We start from the raw sequence: 15,810 nt of genomic DNA, 5'->3' as shown, positions 1-15,810 counted from the left end.
TTCCCGTGACACGGTGAGTTCTACGAACTTTCCACGCTAAAGCGTCGTGCAAGTATGAGATACGGTTTAATGGTGTGTGCGTTCACCTAGTTAACGCGCCATTTTTCTTCTTTTTTTTTTTTTTTTTTTTTTCACATCGAACCATCTAGCCATCTAAACTTTGCTAAACCACAGAGGAGACATATAAATGAATTCACGGAAAGAAGCTCGGTTCCAGAAACTGACGCCAGTTAAACGTGCGACTGACTACCTCCCTGTTAGTTAATAAAACCAGAGAAAGTTATTTGCGGAACACGAGATACCGTGAAACAGGTTTCGAGCTGTTCCCTTAATAAATAAAGGTATATTTACCTTATCGAATAGCAACAAAGTACTGTACAGTTAACCATTCCTTACTTTGTTTCGAATTTTAATCTTTTTTTCTTTATATGTATATATGATATATTCGTGGGAATATCTTTCGAAAAATCGATTCTAAAATGTTAAAAAACAAAAAGTTAATATAGGAAAATATTGTTAAGACTTTTATTTATCAAGCTATAATTAAAATTGAATAAGTCCTGTTCCTCTAATTTAAATTTTTGTTAACTTAATAAGCAACTTTTATGTTTGCTTTTCTCTAGAATCAAATGAATTTCGATATGCAATATCTTCATTAATATTTTAATGCTTTGAATTACAAAATCGTTGTAAACTTTTATAAAATAATTATAGATTTTTAATTTTCTTAATTTTTAAGAATACACTTAATACTTTTGATGAAGTCAAAGTTAGTGAAAAATATATTATTCAATTAATAATGAAATCATTTTTGATATAAAAAAAATTTACTAATTAATTTGAAAAATAATTTCAATTTCGTAAAAAAAAAAAAAAAATCAATAAGTGCCAGAAGATTCGCGGTTTAATTTATCAAAATATTTTTAAAACGATCCTTTCTCTCATCCTTGAATTTTATTCACTTTGCTTTGTTAATGAATGATAATTTATTTTTAGAAAACAGTCATTTATTTTCTTTTTCTTCCTTTCTTATATTTTTTCTTTTTTTCCTTCCCCATCTTTCCTTTCCTCTTTTTCCTTTTTCACACTTTTGTATTTGCATTTTCTCTCTAACTCTCCTTTACCTAACACCTGACGTCAGTTTTCAACAATTTAAAATTATATTTTTATTATTATATTTATATGGTTTTATGAAATAAATAATGAAAAAGAAAATATGCATTAATTTAATCAACAAGATCGTTTATTGAAAATAATAATAGTAAATCGATTCTGATCTTAATTTTTGTTAATAATAACTATAACATAATGCATAACTTTTTTTTACTTCTTTCTTTACTTTAATATATTTTAATCGCTTTAATTATACTATTCTCCTATACATTTGCATTATTCTTTTTCTTTTTTATTATTCTTATCATAAGATTTCTGCTTAAATAATAAATATAATAATAATGATGATAATAAAAATAAGAAACGTTTATAAAAAATAACGTTAATTCCTAAATCAATTCTCAATAGCATTTATACGTTATATATTTATGAATTTCGTAATGAGTACTCTTCTTAAGAGAAAATTTCGCGAATAACATTTAAAACATTGTTTTAAAAATTACCAACTTTACAAGATTAAAATGGGTAATAAACTGTTGATAAAAACCATTTTATGTTTGGAAAAATGAACGAGGAACGATTTACGTACGATAAACACAGAGACGCAAAAGCCTTGTTTTCACATGACAAATTCAAAGCCTTACTCATTCCGCGATAATAGTTCCTACATATCGTCTCTATAGAAACGCGACCAAGTCGTGTCACGTTTCTCAAGGATAAAACGGATTTACTTGAAGACCTTTATAAATGTACATACATCATAAAAGTCTTCTTCATAGATTAGATATCTTGGATTAAAAGGAATCCATTTAATCCGAAAATCCTGATTTTAAAGTTTATTCGTGTACAGAGCATAACAAGTTACACGAAACAATCCTTTTTTTCGTCGATGAGAAATTTCTTTGAAAATCAATCCTCATTTTCAGCATCTTTTTAGAATACAATTTTATCTGAAAATTCTTTTCAACAATAAGATTTTAAATACTCTTTAATTTAATATTTCATTCTATCCTTATTTAGTTGTGTTAAAAAAATAAAATAAAATAAAAAAACACACGAAACGATGAAATTGATTGACAATACACTATATACTTAAATATATAAAATTTCATTACGAATAAAAAATTTTTGTAATTACTTTAGATTAAGAAAATTAAAAAAATATTTTTTTTAATAAAATCCTATGAGTATATATAAAACAAATAATGGATTATGAAAGAATTTTTCTTTTTAACGAAATATTTATCATTTTAAGAATTATGAAATCAAAGTTTTAATATTTTCTTTGTTTTTTAAATATAATTTTGCAATTATAGAAGATAGAGCATTCAGAATTACTTCATCATCAAAAGTTTGCAGATAAAATTGTAATTATCTAAAATTTGAAAAGATGCTGAAACTTTGATTTCATAATTTCATAAAGATATCTTATTAACAAAAAATTTCTCTCCTTATATATATATTATAATTTATAAAATATATAATTATTACTCAAACTTTCATCAAAATCAAAATCTTTGGATTAGATAATTTTTTTTATAAGATAATACATGATTGATTATTGATTGTTATCGTTGAAGGATATTTTCACCTAATAATATCGAAAAATGTTATCATTTATTCGTTGTATACCAGAAATTTGCTAACCGATGTTATTCAATAATGTCAAAAAATGAAAATTACAGTGAAAATGTACGACATTACAATATTAATACTATGTAAGTATAGAATAACAAATTTGAAAAAGTTTTAACATTGAAGTGAAAAATCCTATATCGAAATTAAACGCATTTCACGAATAAATATATGAATAAACAATATTTTCATTTAAAATTTTTTTTTATTTTTATTTTCATTCTCAAAATATATACTAAGATAAATATTCTCGTACGATTTCTCAGTGTTAAGCATCGTTCGATATCAAGCGATTACTGGACGCCATTAGAGATTTCTATAGTATATCGTCACGTACGAATCGAAAGCTTTTTTTTTACGACAATTACTCATTTGTTTATTTATTTTTATCACGTTAATATATACATATATATTAGTGTGTGTGTATAAATAATAGATTATTACATAGAAAAATTTAACATGAAATAATACGAGTAATTGATCCTTTTGATTCTCGCATTATTCGAGCATCAATTGATTGTTTGAAATAATTTATTTCATTAAAATTTAATTTTAAGATAATTTAAATTTATTATATATAATATGGAAAAATACAATCTAAACGTTGATTATAAAAAATTTCATCAAATATTTATTGTTAAATTGTTAATAATAAAATAATTTTAATATCAATATATTTTTATAAACATCTTTTGTTGCTAACAATAACGACCTTTTTTCTCACTAGAGCGATAAACTTCTTTAAAAAAAAAATATTATAGTAGGTCACAAGAAGAAAACACGTTGAATATCGTGCTGGACAGATAAATAAGTAATAATTTGATTTTCTTATCTCATAGAAAATTTTTAAAATGAAATTATTGATATTATCGTTATGTCGAATATAATGTCGATCTTTATTTAAAAGAAATTAAGTTATTTATAATTAAATGATAATTTTTAGCAAATGTTATATTTAATGAATGCTGTAAATATTAATTAATTATATTATTCTTTTATAATTAAAAATTGTAGGTATATATTAATATATATTAAGAGATATTTTAATTCAATGATCTAATAATAAAGAGAAGATCATTTGTTAATGATGAAATTAAAGTCCATTTAATACATAGTAATGAATTTCAGAATGTGAAATAACTTGAATTGCTGATTGTTATAAAACATCGCTTACAATCTTTTCAGGTCTGAAAACTTGTAGTTAAATATATTAATACATTCCAATGAATGCATTCATATTTTCATAGCATTTTTTTTAAATGAAAAAAAAATAATAATAAATGCAATCATGTATATTAGATACATGATATTGCTTACTATAAAAATTCATATATAAATTATGTACATAGTAAAGAATAATATAAAAAATTAATTATAAATTATTTATATAAATTTTCAAGGTTTTCAGAGTTATAATTTAGCATTGAATATTTTGCAATAATTCTTTTTTCATGTTAAATTATTTAAAAATTATTTAAAATTATTTTAAAGGGAAAAAATAGATTAACAATTTCATCAATTAAGTATAAAATTTTTAAAGATTTTTAAAAAACAAATAATTAATAAAATTACAATAGAAATTACTGTTCAAATAATTTCAAAATTATGATTTTTTAAGAAAAATAAATTAGAGAATTTATTGAAAAATAAATCTAAAATAATATAAATTGTTAAAATTAAATAACTATTATAATTATATTGTGAAAAGAAACTAAATTAAAATACTATTTAAATACTGAAAAATATTTAATATTTAAAATATAATTTTAAATATTTTGGAACATCTAAATTTTAGAAAAATCCTTAAAGAATAATCTTCTATTTTTATTTACAGTACATAAATATTCATATATATCTTTTTTTAATTGTACAAAGAAGTGTTATACAAACAAAAACTATTTGATCTACTTTTTGCAAATATAATATGTAAAGTAAACAACTTTTAATAATGTATAATAAAAAAATAATATGAAAAATTAAAAAATTTTAAAGTCAAAAACTACATTCGTAATTCTAGTATTAAATCTTAATTCTATTGCTAAATAGGTTACTAAAAATTCATTTTTAAACTCGTAAGTTTTTCAGTATCATCATATTAACGAGAGAATAATTGTAAAAAACATTTTTCATTCTGTTAATTTCATTCAAAATATAAGCATTACTTTACATTACAGGTTTAGATTAAAAAATTTCCGATTTTTTAACTTTGAAAAAAAATATCGTGTAATAGTTAATATCTGAGTTCTATTTTTATTAAATTTTTACTTTCATATATCTGACATATTTTCAAGAATCAGGAATTTTTCAAAATTTAATAATCTTTTAATTTTGATTATTGAGTTATATTTCAGCAAAATATTTTATACAATTTTTCCTTGTATTAACGTAGTATCATTAATTAATATTACACTTATAGATAGATATTTTGTAGCCTCTTTAAATAAAGTGAAATAAAAATTTAATATTAGAAGCACAAATATATATTTCTTGATTCTAAAATTCTTGAATTTCTTTTTTGTTATACGTTATTAAAAATATTAAAACATTATATTTATAAATAATACATAAATAAGATTACTGATCGAAATCATTTTTATTTATATAAAATTATTGCGAAAATTTTTTTATAAACAAGTATATGAATATTTTTAGCTTATCGATTAAACTTTATTAAAATTTATTAAACGTAATAAAATTCTTAAAATTGCAAAAAAATAATTTTAAAAAAATTAATTCTATATTAATCCAGTATCTTGAATAAAAACATTCTTTCTCACCATAACTGAAAATATATATAATATATAAAATATATATAAATATATAAAGAAATCAATTCTTTTTTTTTTCCAAAATTTGGCAAAAGACTGTTTGAAGTTGCGAAACAGGAACCACAAACGCAAATATGATTCAGTGGCGAGAGTTTCAGTTTATTTTTGTTTAAACGTGTCATCGGTGTAGTTTCAGCAAGTTTCATACACTCTTCTTTCTCTCTTCCCCTTCTACATTTATCGCTTCCTCTCTTTTCACTCTCACGTTTTCGATAAACCGGATCAACCGAAGCAAAATAACATGATTTTGAGAAAAGTAAATATAAGTCAATTGAGAAAATAAAAGTTACATCGGTTGACAACAAGTATAAGAAATTTTACGAATCTTTTTCCATTTTCTTTTCACAAATTTGCTGCGAAATTTAATGTTTATATTCCGGAATACAATATTCTTTATGAAAATAATGTATTCAAAATAAAGAATAAAATTTTTTAAAATAAATTTTTAAGTCTATATTATTAACAGATATTATTATAAATATCTAATATATTTTTATATAAAATATTTATATAAACAATACAAATATTTCTTTTTTATTTATTTTATATTTTCTTAAATGCACTTTTTGTAAGTAGTATTCAATAAATAATTATAATGTTTATAACAAAAATAATCGATTTATTTGTTCATATAATCATATAATCAATATTAATAAAAATAATATATTTGTAAACATTTTTAAATAAAATTGTGTTACAACAGTGAACAATTTTTATTAAAAATGCTTAAAATTTTATTCTGAGTTGCTTTCGTGATATCGCGTTTTGCATATAATTAAACTGTTGTGCAATATATGTCAGTTATAACCTTATTTTTACTCTGGAATTCCATATCAACACTTTCTCTTATAAAGAGATACATATATGCATTATATTATACAGGATGCTTCAAAAATTCTGGTTTATAATTATATATTTTTTAAGAATGAAACAAGATCATATTAATTTGAGAAATTCATTTTTTTTTTTTAAGATATGTAAATATTTCTTGGTTATCATAAAACATTTTTGTATCGTAGAAAAATTTAATTCTTTAATGTATAAATATTATTTCTCATCCAACTATATTTTGATTTAACTATATCGACTATATTTAATGTCACGTGAGAATTGTTTTCCATATATGTTGTATTAAATTATTCTTGTATTATATTGTATTTTATTAAAATGAACTGAAAACTTTAATTTATCATTATTATATTGATAGTGCATTAATAGATTATTACATAAACATTTTCAAAAATTCAAATGATTCAAAGACATACTATAAATATTATTTTAAACATAAGATTTTTATAGAATTTTTAAGAAAATTTTAAGAAAAAAATAAACGTAAAATATTCGTGCAGTAAGCCATTAATAATATTGACCTATTTTTGAATCTTAGAAAATGTGACTATATCAAAGCGTATCTATTTTTGAAGCAATCTATATATCATATATCAACACGCATACTTAAAAAAAAAAAAATACAATTTAAAATTCAATGGTAAAAATTTTATAACCTTGTAATTCCAAGTCACGCATTAAGCTTCTAATCTCCGATTTAGGTAGATAGCTCGCCAAAAGTGAAAACGACAAAAATCACGTTTGTGCTTGCGTTTCGAATAAAAATCCAGCTTACGTGATCTTCGACACGAAAGGCGGGACTCGAAACGGCTTCGTGGCGCACGTTTCCTCAAACGAAACGTTCCTTGCGTATCACGCAATCGAATGCTTTTCAATTTGGCACTCGGTCGGTATTTCCGACTCGTGGACTTCACCGTGATCGTTTATCAACGCGTCATGGCTACTCGTTATTGCTTGTTTACGAGAAAAGTCGAAGGAACACTAACGTGCTCGCCTTGTCTTTGGAATGAGGTCACGACATCTTTTACCACCAACACCCGTGAAAAGATCGAAATGAACCGATTAAACCACAATTATCCTGAATCGTGTGTTTCTCAACGTTTTCGAAGATGAATTGTTCCAAAGGTAGATTATATATATATATATTGAACACGTGTTTGACGCGTACTTTTCGAAGAAAGTAATATTAAATCTTGTACCGTTGTTCGTTGCTATTGCACAATATCAATTATTACGAATTTCTTTGAAATTTAATGCTTAGCATTTGGTTAATTTTTCAGTAACAGTTTTTATACGTCGTATTGCGTAGACGTATCGTTTCTTTGTACTCTGTTATCCTCTTATGCGTCGCGTTTCCTCGCACTTTGTCGCACTATGCGCTTTATGGATTTTATCAATTTTTTTTTTTTACTTTATCTCTTCTTTTTCAAACTAATACCGATAAATATCTATGAAGTTTTGTGTCAGAAACTTCCTATTTGAAAATCAATTTTCAAAAAAAAAACTTAATGTAAAAAATATATATATATATATATAGAAAGAGAGAGAAAGAGTAATAATACATTAAGAAAGCATATAATAGTTATTAACACAAATTTTGATATATAATGAAAAATGAATTTTTGGATATATTGAATGAATATTTAGGATATATTTATCCATGTCAAGTAATATAAATAAACATGCATATATATATATAATGAACAAAAGAACTTTTCGATATTCTGAAGTAATTTTTTTGCAAATTTAAAATTAATATTAAAATTACAATATAAATATTCCGTTTGCAAATAGTTATTTCTTCTATTTTTTTAATTTTTTGATCGTTTTTAAAATAACACTTAACAATTCTAAGCGTTTTTCTTAAACTAAATCAAATGAAATTTATTATTTAAATTGTAAATCATAATCAGAAACAATTGTACATGAGATTGTATTATAATCAATAAGAAAAAGTTTGATAAATAAAATATCACCTATTGCAAATGAAAAATTACAATTTATACAATGCATTTTTTAAGTGTAAATTTAAACACAACCATCAAGAAATCACAAACGTTAAAAAATTCTTCCTAATTTTTTATTAATAATTTTTATAATATTACAATACTATTTGATATATAGTTGTACCTCAATAACGAGATAAGAATTTTTGTTGTTAAACAAAATTTTAGTTTACTACTCTACCGTAAAGTTGGATGACCACTGGCATATACCTCTCTGTCCAATGAGACGACAGCATAAACAAGTGCACGTGATCGATGCATGAGCAGAGGGACAGAACCGGCTCACAGGTTCCAGATTCCTGCGAGATGATCATGGTACATGTTTTGGCAGGTATCCGCACTTGGAGTACAGATACATTATGACTTAACAACCACAACAAAGATCCGTTATATACACAGTGTTCCAAAAATAAACTCAAGTAAACATTCCTGAGGTAATTTTAAACAATTTTTTCTTTTGTAAAAATTTTCATTTTTGCTAATGATTTTTAAAAAAAAACTTGCTAATAATACGAATAAAAATTAGTTGCTATTCGTGTAGGACGTTGTCCAAAAATGAATAATGCAAAATTGTAATTGAAAAAAAATATAAAAACCTTCTAACAAATGAACGATACGTATTTTAAATAAAATAAAAAATAAACAATTGCAGTCTATGATATTTTAGAAAACAATTCATCAGTTATATTTAGATTAAACTCATTTACTCGCTTAAAAATTCAACGCAAGCTTTAAAATATGTCACTAGATCATCATATCATTCTTTAATATCGGGCGAACGAATTAATTTACGACAGATTAACGCGTAACACGAAACTGATTACAGATAAAACATCACCGAAAAATAATACACGTGAAAACAATATCCCGTCGGGTCAACGTATTTATTTCATTGTAGTAAACATTGATCAATTGATAACTTGGTGCAATTGAGGTTAGGAGAACTGAATTTAATTTTCTCTCTTTCTTTAATTTTTCATCCGCGCTATTATATTATTTCTGTCATTTAAATCGTTGAATTTTCATTTTAAACTGATTTCAAAACTTTAAAATAATTGTAAAAATTTAAACTATTATGACGTGAATTTTAAAAACTTTTCTCTCACGCAAGAATTTTTAATAATTTGGGTCTATTTTTTCATGTGCAATGTGTTATATTTTTTTTTTTTTTTGAAAAGAAATCGAACCAATAAAATTAATGTATTTTATCTATTTAAAAAGAAATTAATGGAGAAAGATCTCAATTTGTAGCCAGTAGAGTGTATTGAATCAATTTGACATCAAACATTTTGTCCACGGTTCGTAATGATATAATACAATAAAAATGGTTAAAAGAGAAATATAAATATAATTACAATCGTTGTTTTCAACATAATATTTATTTACGAATCAAGTAAAATAAAAATAGAAAAACAGGAGAGTAAAAAGGAAACAGGAAAATAAAAATATGAGGAAACAAAAAAAATAGAAAAAAAACTTATAATCAAAATTTCTGTAATAATTAGTACTCATTCTGTTTCAAAATTTATAAAATGTTTATAAATTTCTATATAAAAATTACGAATAATATATAGTAAAATCTCAATTATTGAAATTTTTATTAACGAAACGATCAATTATTGAAACGTTGAAACGTCGATTAATATAAAATAATGAAATTTTAGTTTAAATTTAGTTGTAATTGTAATGAAATTTTAAGCTAAATTTCGTTTCAAGGATTTTTATATTTACTTAATATTAATATCCATGATATATTATATTTATTTCATATAAATTATATTCTTTAAGAATGTTAGAATATTAGAATATAGTTATTTGATTATTTAAACAGCTGTGTCATGTTTTAATAATCAAGTTTCTACTATTTGCACCAATGACTTGAAAGAATTAATATTTATTTATTAAATATTCATAGATAAATATCAATTATATTTATAATTTAATGAATAAAGTTAAACTAACGAATATATATATATTAACATATAAACACGAATAAAATGTATTTGATTAATAATGTATATAAAATGTATTTAATAATGTATTTAATTAATGAGTAAATTAATAAATATTCATTGATAAATAATTATTATATAAATTAACATAATTAATCATACAAATAACTTTTTATAACTACATCGTGAATATATATCGTTAAAGTATTATTTGAAATAATGAAAAATCGATCATCCATCGAAGAATCATGAATATAATAATTTGTGTACAATGTATTGATTGGTATTAAATGATATTATATTATATTTCGATTAATTTTATTAATTTTTAAATATAATTAAATATACGAACTAACGACTCAGCTAACGATTTTTGTATATTTATTAAATTGTTAGCAAAAACTTTATGTGCGATTTAAAATTACTATATTATGTTTGGATTTATTTTTATCGCAACCTTTGCCATGTTGCCATCATTTATAGAAAAATAAGATAATAATTATAAAAATCTAAATGGAAAAATTTAATCATAAGTTCATTTTTTTTTATCATTAAAAGTGGAATAAATATTAATTTCTATTCCTGAGAAAATAAAATTCTTTATTTATGTAAATTATAATTATGCTATTTTACAATTATTTTTTGAATCGAGAAAGATACTAATCCAATTAAACGTGGATTCATAAATAATTTTCGCAACTTGAAATTCAAGGTTATTTTTTTTATAAAACGGAATATATTTACGGAATTTTTACGCAGTTTAATGATTTTACGATCTTTTCTTCTACCGGCTATATCAATTTTTTGTTATCACTTTGGCATAACTGCGTAGAAAATTTACATTCGAAATAAACAAAATAAAACGATGTTTTAAAACTGTTTCGTCAATTCATTTCCGCTAGTGATTTCCGTTTCACTGATATTTATGATATTCCAAAAATGGTCGCATTTCAAATCACATTTCACGTAAACGTCACGGAAATATGATTTGTCGTGGAAATGAATACATGTTACGTCATTGAACAAACTGGAAGAATTGAGATTGGATAAAACTCGTAAAAAATCAGACTATTATTTTCAGTTAAAATATAAATAAAAAATATCATAAAAGTTAAATCATAATGATAAATCTTTTTATATTTTTAATCACATTGATTAATTAATTCAAATATATAAATAAAAATGAAAAAAATATTATATTACGTATAAAAAGAAGGATATCTTATACAAATATTATTTCTTTATACCTCGGTAAAAAACCTGATCTCGATAATTGTCTTCTGATATTTTAAAGTATAAGTTATCGAATTATTATGAAAAATTATAAAAAAGATCGTATTTAAGTGTAACTCAAGATTAATATTAAAATAGCTGTTAATAAAAAATCATGATATAAACTCATAATAATTTTTAATAATTTGTTCAAGAAAAACTTTAAAAGTATACATCTGATTATATCTACTTATATAATCAGTAATACATCTACAAAATTTTTCAATAACTTTTAGTTTTATTAAACAATAAATTTTTTATTTAAAATGATTGGCCGAAAAATAATGAACTTATCTCGAAAAACGAAAGCAACTATCGAAATGAAACAAAGGAAATTCTTTAGCCAAATTATAAATATCGTATTTATTTTACAAGGTTATTTGACTTTATTCAAATACATTTTCTCCAATGCCTGACGAGTTTTATCATCAACAAAAAATTCTGCCTGCTTACCTCCGATAAAGGAAGTCATTGCTTGCCTTGACTTCATCCTCCCAGTGAAAATGAATATTCTCGAGTGTTCGTTTCAATTTTGAAAGAAGTGGAAATCTGAAGAGGGCAGATCCGGGGCTGTAAGGCGAGCATGGAACGATCTCAAATTTCAAAGTCGCAAGAGCATCAAGAGTTGTACGTGCGGTACGCTACCGAACAGTGTCGTTGGCATCGTATTCTTTTCGAATCTCGCTCGAAATGATACGTTTCGAAACTATGTGAAGCAAACTGTATTCGACTATGTGGTTATAAAAGAGAGACGCAACTATAAACAGAGTGCACAAAGCTGTGTCTTATTCTGAGGACGAAAACTTCAGTCGACTTTTCCCTTGACCTTGGTAATTCGTACCAAGTGATGCTATTGTTTATATAGATTCGAGCAAAGTAAACAAGGAACACAGGTCTTTTGACTTCCATTATTATTAATACATGCGTCTATTTAAAACAGTAGTCGACTTTTTTTTCGAAAACCTGGCTTTGCAACTTATTTTTGCACAAGGAATCACTTTTTACCACGATTTTTAACATTACTGGACAACAATGCCATAATTCGTATATGCAAAAGCAGGATAAATGAAAAAATTGTATTCTACATTGTTGACATTGTTTCATATTAACTTTAAGAATCAGGATTGTATAATCACAATTTTGGAAACATTCTGTATAAATAAAAATTTACCGATTATCTTCCAATTTACAATGTAATACGATATAATTCTTTGGATTCAGCGATAAAGGGAGGAATACGAAAAAAAAAAATATACAGCTCGAAAAATGCGCAGTTCTCAAGCCTCGAGGCAAGGAGAGATTCTCTTTCGCGGAAACGTTTTTCTCCGCTTGATTCGAGACGACTAGAAAGAAGCCAAAGCGTGCTACGACGCTCTTCTTCCTCGAAAACGAGCGAGCGCATTTTCGTTCCACCGTGGTGCGTAAATTGTGGACGGAGATGGAGATCCATCCGTGGCCCCCACAATTTCGTGAAGGGGAAGGGGAATGGAGGAGAGGGGAAGGTAAGGAGGGGAGGTGGGGCGTTCCCCAAATGTTAAGATAACTTTACGTTTCTCTGGTGGAATTCTGACGCAGATATAAAATTTCGCATTTCAGGGATCGACTCAACGAGAAGAACGAAAGATGACTTCGTAAATGGTTTCTCCTTGATATTCAGATATTCTCTTTGTTTCGCTCATAAATCTTTCATTCGACTCGTTTTACTTCTCTTATAATGCGACTCCTTCCCTTGCTACGCTAGAAAATATACTTACTACCAGCTTATGTATCCCTCTTGATTTCATTATGCAAACTGTAAAAATACTTTATAAACTTTGGAGCTTGGTGGATATAATATTATTGAATGATTAAAATTAATAAACGCGATAAAAAGAATTATAATGGTGTACAGAAAATTTCAAGAAAATTTATTATCGATTTAAAAGATTCTTTCTGCTTTCTTTTTTTTTAAACTATCGTATAATAAAAGATGAACAAATTGTTTATATTATATCCTTGTTCTTGTATAATATAATTTTAGTTAATTAATTGATAATTTATCGTTGAAAATAGATTTATATAATTTTTAAATACATTCTTGTAAAAAATGATTACAAAGAATTATTTTTTTATTAAATTCATCGACAGAATTTGAAAATTTATGTTTTTATATAAAAAATAAGCTCAAATTTATCCATGTTTTCTAATATGTTACGACCAAGTTTTTTTTAAACGAAGAAAAAACCTTTTAAAAAAATTTAAATTGAATGTTTTAAACATTTTGTCGCGAAAAGATAAGTCTATGTTACGTAAATTTGAAATGATTATTTTATAGTTTTTTTCCTACGACGATTCATCAATCGATTCATTTAAGTACATATGAATTGTATTATTATATAAGTAAAAATATAAGATTATTAGAAATGTATGAAAAATAATTCCATGAAAGGGAAAGATCAATTTTTTGATTTTTATCAAATTATATGGACGAAACTTAATTATAAAGTTTGCATTAGCTAAGATATTTGATTGATTAAGTAATTAAAGATAATCTAATATCTTCCAATATTAGTCAATTAATTCCATAGGTCAGGATAATAAATTTATTAAAAAAATGTTACTGATAATAACAAAATAATGCAATGTGAAAAAAATTGTATTGTATTATAAAGTATTAATTATCTTTCTTTCACATTCTACACATAATGAACAAAAGATTTCTTGAAAGATTAATTAAACATAAATTATATATTTACAAATTTAAAAATTGCTTTTCCAGCAACAAAATAACAATTCAAATCTTTAATGAAGAAATAACAAAAACTTACTTAAGTTTTAATCAATTCCAAACTATATCCTTCACAATTTTAAATTATTTATCTATGAAAAAGAAAAAAAATATTATTGTTGCAACGAGTAATGTAATAAGCAGATTTTAAAATATTCATTTACACTTAGTACAATTATATAAAGTGTGAAAACATGAAACATACAATTTTCAAAGAAAGAATATTTACCTATACATATCTCCTCTCCGACAATATGCAATTACAGCGTCAGAAACAAATAATTGGCATGTTTCCACAGCGCGTACATAGTTGCAATGTTATTAATAGTTTAGTCAACCCTATTCCTACATACAACTAGTGCCAATCTTTCCTATTCTGATGTAGTGAAAGAAAAATAGTGGCAGAACAGGTTGGCGTCGTTAATGAGGACTTGATGCGAGTCTTTCTTATATATATATTTTTATATTCGCGAACAAGTGGGAAATAATATTATTAATAATCAAAATATATCACAATCATACATATATATATATATATAGCTCTATGTCTCATCTTATTTTTAGAACACTTTTGGCAACTCTGTAGAAACATCACTCACAAGTCGAGCGAAAATCGTAAATTGTTGAAACGCATGCGTAACGCTATAACATTATCGCCTACTATTTATGTGTCGCGTATATCGCGGTTTTACGTTAAAAAAACGATAAATCGAATCGAATCATTTTGTTAAAAAGAATGCAGAACTTATCGCTGACTATGTTAAGCGTAAAATTATACGCATGTTTTTGAAACAGTTTTTGAACTATTTATTTTATATATAAATATTTTGCATATACATCAGTTAAAGTGATGAAAATAATTATACTTCTGTCTCTATGTTAATTTTGTCAAAAAAAAAAAAAAAAAAAAATAATCGTAAAATAAAAAATATGAAACCCTGTCATTTTGACAGATTCAAAATCTTCGATTTTATTAAATATATTAGATAAGAATATTTTAAAGAAAATAATTAAAAACGTACTTTAAACGCAGTTAACTTGAAAAACGAATTAGTCAGCGAGACTATGTGACTATGGTCACATGCGATACGAAAGATGGATACGAAAGAGGTGACGAAGGACGTCGACTTTTAATTTAAATTTCATCTTCATCTAACTGGTCTTATCTCAACTTGCCATGATTTCGATATATTTCATTTCAAACTTAAATTTTCTCTATTCGTTGTAAAATTGTCATGCATAATTGAAATATTCCAATTATCGAAATACTTCAATTTTATATAAATAATAATAATTGTATATACATATACAAGTAAAATGTATACGTGTGAAAGGAATTCTATGTAATATTCTTAAATAATATTCGAAAATTAAGGATCGATTACATG

The 15,810-nt window shown here is 24.3% G+C and overlaps 1 protein-coding gene and 1 long non-coding RNA gene across 7 annotated transcripts in view; one reads left to right on the top strand and one right to left on the bottom strand.

The window, feature by feature from the left end:
* The window catches only part of Ipk1 (Inositol phosphate kinase 1), a 262,505-nt gene that overhangs the window by 195,944 nt on the left and 50,751 nt on the right, over window positions 1–15,810 (bottom strand). The window lies entirely within an intron of this gene.
* LOC147657571 (uncharacterized) lies at window positions 7,393–8,860 on the top strand. Its single transcript, XR_015292164.1, has 2 exons — window positions 7,393–7,550; window positions 8,600–8,860. It is a non-coding gene; the product is annotated as an uncharacterized LOC147657571 (long non-coding RNA).

Source organism: Apis florea, unplaced genomic scaffold, assembly GCF_048593485.1.
Source record: "Apis florea isolate Af1SG1 unplaced genomic scaffold, ASM4859348v1 contig_3078_pilon, whole genome shotgun sequence".
NCBI classification, from domain to species: Eukaryota; Metazoa; Arthropoda; class Insecta; order Hymenoptera; family Apidae; genus Apis; species Apis florea.
This window is presented reverse-complemented; position numbering and strand designations above follow the sequence as displayed.